This window comes from Pinus tabuliformis, chromosome 3_1, assembly GCF_031772625.1.
Source record: "Pinus tabuliformis cultivar Carrire ecotype Pingquan chromosome 3_1, CPIR1, whole genome shotgun sequence".
Classification (NCBI taxonomy): Eukaryota; Viridiplantae; Streptophyta; class Pinopsida; order Pinales; family Pinaceae; genus Pinus; species Pinus tabuliformis.
Window position 1 is genome coordinate 237546311 of NC_142301.1, and position 7387 is coordinate 237553697.

Here is a 7387-nt window from a genome sequence, read left to right on the forward strand (position 1 = left end):
TTGAGAAGAATTCACGCTGAACCTTGGGTCCAAATTTCAGAGCTTTTCGCGTGATATTTGCGGAGATATGATCTGAGGAAGTTGGTCTTTTTGCAGACTCCTGAATTACATTCAAAACAGGTGACCTGGGGAAAATCGTCATAACTTTCTCTCTGGGGATCGGATTGAAATTTCATAAGAAGGTACAGAAAGAGGACGGACTTTAGTTTCTTGTATGTATGTTTCAGATCCAAAGGTCAAAACAGTGACTCGTGGCACGTCGTACAAGTTCGCTCTACTGAACTAGTCTATAAGCAAGTCACTGTGGGAGATTTCACATAACTCTTCCTTGGAGAATCCAATTTGGGTCAGACTTGTGGCATTGGAAAGAGGACACAGAGGGCTACTACAGGTCACAAATTCAGAACTAGATGATTGGAAAGTACAGAGATACATCAGAGGCAATATCGAGCTCCTACAAAGTGAAAAAAGGTGTGTAGATTTTCTTAAATTTTTGCTTAAGCTTGGTTTGAAAATTTATTTTGAAGGAATTCAAAGGGCATAGTAGAGCATTATTATCGGTAACTGATGCCCCGAGGAAAGAAAATGCAAACACCTAGTAAGGAACCTGAAAGCTCTAGCATGACTCATGAAGAAGAGGAAGAAATGCAACATGATATATCAAAATTACAAGACCAAGTGCAACAACTGTCCGTTGCACAAAAAGGAACAGAATGTAAGATGGATGGTTTAAAGAAATATGTAGAAGCTAAGATGGATGGTTTGAAGAAAGGTGTAGAAGCTAAGATTGACTGTTTAAAGAAAGGCATAGAAGCTAAGATGATTGACGTGGAAGCTAAGATGGATGATTTGAAGATAGATTTGAAGACAGACATGGACGAATTGAAGATAAATATGAATAAGTTGCTACAAGAAATGGTCACTAAGGGTGAAAGGGTAGTAAAGGAAACTCATGATGAGAACAAAAGAAATGTTAATCATGATTCCATAGACTCTAATGTTGGATCGAAGACTCACCATATTCCAAAAATCGATATGAGGAAGTTTGATGGCAAGGATCCCGCCACATGGATATTACAGATGGAGCAATTCTTCGATCTCAATAATGTGCAAAACACACAAAAGGTACGTATGGCAACTTTATATTTGGAACCAAATCAGTTTGTATGGTATCAATGGCTTTGCTCTCGTAAACAATTTATCACTTGGGCAATTTTTACGGAAGAATTGATAGCACATTATGAGGATACAAAAAGCAACACTTTTTTTAGCCAATTGATAAGTCTCAAACAAAAGGGTTCAATAATGGAGCACATTGAGGAGTTCCAAAAATTGAACATAAGGGTAAAAGATATTCCAGAGGAGCATAGGATTGATGTGTTCATAGGGTCTTTAAAGGATAATATCCAACATGATGTTCGCCTTTGGGAACCTGATTCATTAGAGAAGGCATTCAGGTTAGCAAGAAAAATGGAAAGCAAAATTATGGCAACCAGGAAGCATACCACTCACAACTATAAAGACGGAAGTGTTGTTGCCCCTAGTCTTCCACAACCTATAAGGTTGACACCACAACAATTGGAAGAAAAAAGAGCAAAAGGGCTTTGTTACAGTTGTGATAGCAAATACACTAAAGGTCATAAGTGTGCTGAGAAGAAATTATTCTACATAGATTGTGAAGAGGAAGAAGAAAAGGAGCAAGAAAGGTCAAAAGAAGAGGATATACTCCAGGAACAAAGCCTAGATGAAGAACAAATAAATCCGACCATATCTTGTAATGCATTGGCGGGAATTACCACTCCTCAAACCATCAAGATAGAAGGACAAATCAAGAAGAAAAAGGTAATAGTGTTGATTGATTCAGGAAGCACCCACAATTTTATTCATTGTAAGGTAGCAAAAGAATTGAATTGCTTCCTATATCCAGCACCAGAGTGTCAAGTGATGATTGCAAATGGAGGAACAATAAATTGCTCTGGAAAGTGCCATAATATCAAGCTATCCATGGGAGAATATGTATTGACTAGCCCAATGCTTTCCATTCCAATGGGAGGTGCTGATGTTGTACTAGGAGTCCAATGGCTACAATCCTTGGGTACAATAGCTTTTAATTTTCAAGAACTTTTCATCAAATTTTCTACGGAAGGAAAGGAAGTTGAATTAAGGGGTATTGCAGGGAAACCAGGAAAGATAATCAGCTCTAATGGTATGACAAAGCTTCTAAAAAAGGAGCAAAGAGGTGTAATTGCACAATTATGTTCGCTAGATGTTTCCACATTGGAATCATCTATTTCTCCAGATCTCCAAAAAGTCCTGGACAATCATTCCAAGGTATTTGAGACTCCCAAAGGTCTCCCACCTATGCGTGATCATGATCATGCTATTCATCTGATTCCAGGAAGTGTTCCTCCAAACATCAGGCCGTACAGATATCCCTATGTCCAAAAGAGTGAAATTGAACGTATGGTTGCAGAAATGCTAGAGGCTGGTATAATTCAACCGAGTCAAAGTTCTTTCTCTGCTCCAGTAGTATTGGTGCACAAGAAGGATGGATCATGGCGCATGTGTCCGGATTATAGGGAGCTCAACAAGCTCACTATTAAAGATAAGTTCCCCATTCCTGTCATTGATGAATTACTGGATGAATTGCATGGATCAATTTACTTCACCAAGTTGGATCTTCGTTCAGGATATCATCAAATCAGAATGAAGATTGAAGACATTCCAAAAACAGCATTTAGAACTCATGAGGGTCATTATGAATTTTTGGTCATGCCTTTTGGCCTTACCAATGCACCTTCAACATTTCAAGGTTTGATGAATTCAATTTTCAAACCATTCCTTAGAAAATTTGTGTTAGTATTTTTTGATGATATACTAATCTACAGCAAGTCTTGGAAGGATCATGTTGAACATGTTGACAATGTGCTACAACTATTGAAGGAGAAACAATTATATGCAAAAAGATCCAAATGTTTCTTTGGAGTCCAGGAGGTGGAATATTTGGGTATAGATTGTATCATAAAGAGAGTATTAAAGCCCTAGCAAATCAAAGGGATTAGAAGGAAATCCATGAAGGAGTTAAGGTAGACCCTAGCAAAATTAAAGCCATTAAGGAATGGAAAATCCCCACATCCATAAAGCATCTGAGGATTTCTTGGGTTGACAGGGTATTATCGCAAGTTTGTTAAGAATTATGGGAGAATAGCAGCACCTCTAACAACATTATTGAAGAAAGATGCATTTTCATGGACTTCGGAAGCAACAAAGGCCTTTGAACATCTTAAAGAGGCAATGTGCCAAGCACCGGTCTTAGCTACACCGGACTTCACAAAAACCTTTATTGTGGAATGTGATGCTTCAGGAAATGGAATTGGTGTTGTTCTAATGCAAGATGAAAGACCCATTGCTTTTGAAAGTCGTCCAATCAAGGGAAAGTTTTTAAGCAAAGCTATTTATGAGAAGGAAATGTTGGCAATACTCCATGCACTTAAGAAATGGCGACCCTACCTAATGGGAAGACACTTCAAGGTAAAAACGGATCATGATAGCCTTAAATACTTTTTAGAACAAAGATTATCCTCTGAAGAGCAACAAAAGTGGGTCACAAAGATGTTGGGTTATGACTTTGAAATCATCTACAAAAAAGGGAAGCAAAATGTGGTGGCAGATGCACTCTCAAGAAAGGATGAGGATGTGGAAGCATTGTTGTGCGCCATTTCTATTATCCAACCAGATTGGATAAACGAAGCAAGGGAGGAATGGAAGAATGACGAAGAAGTGTGGGCACTTATTCGAAAGTTACAACAAGATTCCAGTACGTCTGATACATTTAGCTGGAAAAATGATTCGTTATGGTACAAAGATCGCTTATACCTCTGTAAGAATTCCCAGCTAAAAAAAAGATTCTTATGGAATTGCACACTTCTCCCTTAGGAGGGCACTCAGGATTTTTAAAAACTTACCACAGGGTTAAGAAGGAATTTTTTTGGGATGGCCTTAAATCAGATATTCAAAAGTTTGTGGCGGAATGTTTGGTTTGCCAACAAAATAAAGTTGAAACAATTAAGACACCAGGTCTATTACAACCTTTATCCATTCCAAGCCAACGTTGGGAGGAGGTTTCAATGGATTTTATCACAGGTTTACCCAAGTCTGAGGGAAAGAGTGTCATCATGGTGGTAGTTGACAGACTTACCAAGTATGCACACTTTTGTGCATTATCACATCCATTTAAAGCCAGTACAGTTTCTACTGCATTTATGGAAACAATTCAAAAGCTACATGGAAACCCAAAGATTATTGTAAGTGACAGAGATCCCATTTTCACTGGAAATTTTTGGACAAAATTATTTTCTTGTCTTGGTACTCAGTTAGCTCATAGCTCATCTTATCATCCTCAATCTGATGGGCAAACTGAGATAGTAAACAAATGTTTGGAAGGATATCTTCGTTGCTTTGTATCTGATAAACAGACACAATGGGTCAAATGGTTGCCTCTGGCTGAATGGTGGTATAACACTTCCTTCCATACAGCAACAAAAATGACCCCATTTATGGCACTTTATGGGTATCAACCACCATCCATCACATCATATTTAAGAGAAAATTCTAAGGTTCAGGCAGTGGAACATCACATCGAACATCAACAACAAGTCCTCCAACTCTTAAAGGATAACCTCGTGTTGGCACAGAATAGAATGAAACAACAGGCAGATCAACATCGCAGTGAAAGAAGTTTTGATGTAGGTGATTGGGTATTCCTACGGCTACAACCATATAAGCAAATGTCCCTCAAGCAAGCTAAGAAGGATAATAAATTATCACCAAAGTATTATGGTCCGTACAAGGTGTTGCAAAAGATTGGTACTATGGCATACAAATTGGAGCTTCCTGCAGCTTCTCGATTGCACCCAGTTTTCCATGTTTCATGTTTAAAGAAGGTTATAGGCGACAAGCTCCCAGTTCAAACAATATTGCCAGAACTTGACGAGGAAGGAAAAATTATATTGGAACCGGAAGCAGTCACAGAAACAAGAACTCGACAGCTACGAAATCGATCAATTTCAGAGTATCTTATCAAGTGGAAGAACTTATCCGCTGAAGATTCCACATGGGAGGATGAGAATTTTATGCAGAAGTATCCAGAACTACTCAAGCGTTGAGGACAACACTTTTTTGAAGGAGAGGGGCATGTTGGGTCCCTATAATACTAGTGATTACCCCATTACTATTGTAGTTATACCCCTTATTAATATTGTTGTGCCCCTATTGCCCCCATATTGTTATTACTGTGCCCCATAGAATCCCTCTATTGTTATTTTTGTGGCTTTATATTATTATTGTTAGGTCGGCTGGATTATATTGTGACTCCTTAGACTCCTATATATAGAAAGGAGGTTTTGTCATTTGAATCATCAAGAATTGTTCATTTATGTAATGTAAAGGAGGTTGCCCCCTCAAAGAGGCTGAATTCTAAGGCGTTGATCTATCTTTTCTATCTTTTCTTGAGCTGGTTTCATAACATATAAACCACAATATTATAAAACCATTATTCTGAACACTAACATTAAACCCTAATATGATAAGCCTAAATATTAAACTAAATATTATTAACCCTAATATTATGAACCCAATATTATAAACCCTAATATTAAACCCTATATTGTAAACCCAACAATAAATGCAATATTATAAACCTGAATACTAAACCCAAATATTAAAACTCTAATATAAAACCAAATATTATAGACCCTAATATTAAACCCAATTTTGCCCAAGGGGCTTTGGATTGACGGTGAATGGGTGCGCTGTTAAGGCACTCCTTGCGATAGGTCACTGGGTCAAATCCCCCGTGGGTAGGTAGGTTAGTCTTAACTAGAAAAAAAAATATTAAACCCAATTTTATAAACACTATATTATAAACCCTAATTTTGTAATGTCATAATGTGATGTTAAATGGATTGTAATGTAATGTAACATGGCAACAATGATTATTAGATTGATTGTCTCTTTGCAACAACGTTTGTCACAAAGCAATGTTCAATAGATTTTTATATCATTCGAACATCACAATATTAAACCCTAATATTAAATCAAATGCTATAAAAATAATATTAAATCTAATATTATAAACCCCATATTAAATTCTAAGATTAAACCTTAATATTACAAACTCAAATATTAAACTCAAATATTAAAACTTGTTGTGGCAGCTACAACCACCCTCCAAAATTTTTCCCATGCTTTGATTTTGGAGCCTCCCTTATTTTCCACAAGAGATCATCTTGCACTGATCCAGGTATTCATGCTTTGACCAAGACTCATTTTTTCATTTCTTTTTTATATTTTCTCACTTAGCTAATTATTTTAAGTCACAAGTTGATCTCCCAACTTAGTGTCACATCAGTTCTGGGCTTGCCTCCAGAAACCGCACAATCCTTGAGGGAAAGTAGCCTTGATGATAGGAATTACACAGTCTTGACTAGAAGTCAGACTTGAGCTCAAGAATTGTGCATTCATGGAAGGTAGCCCAATATTGAACCCAAAAACTATGAAACCCTCAATAAGATTAAAAAATTTGCGGTGCACTGAGCCAGAAAGTTGCCCAGATCCCTAGAACTATGCAATCTTTCCCCACATCGTGCATGGCAAGTTTCCCCAGAAAGGCAAGAAAAATAAAGTGAAAATAACATCCCTAGGAAGTAGGGTTCCATTATTACTTTCCCGAAGGTGGCACATTTCTATTTTTGGAAGTTTCCACCAAGTGTTGCTTTCCTTGATTTCACGCATGTGCATCATAAACCCTCATTTGCTAAAATCTAGTTAATCGACACCTCTAGAGCTCATTTTCGCATTCGATCTAGGAGATCTAGCATTCCCGGGGATATCAAGGAACCTTCTGTGGAATTTTCATTGCTTATCCAAGTGATTTTTGATTTTATCATCTTTTGCTTCTTTTTCTGCTACTTTTTGTCATTTCCCTTGTGTGAGTTTTGTTTTTCTTGTTTCTCTTCATGGTTGCTAGTGTTTCAAGATATTTTAGCTTATAGAAGTGTTGTTTCAGGTTATCATTTTCCTTTCACAAGTGTCACATCGTTTTCTTTATTTTTGCACTAATGGTTGTCATTGAGGCGACTCTCGTCACCGGTTTTATTATCTTCCCATTCATTCAGTTTCTACATTTGGTCTATCATGATTCATTCACACTTAGTCATATCTCTACTCAATCTCACACCATCACTTCGATCTACTAGTTTTTCATAGTTCCCTTGGGCATATTTGTAGTTTCCTGGGCTGATTTTTCGTTGCCCAGTTGGGCATTGTGCGATCCTAATGTTCAAGCCAGAAGCTTGGCCTCTAGAACTGCATAGTGCCTAGTATAGGC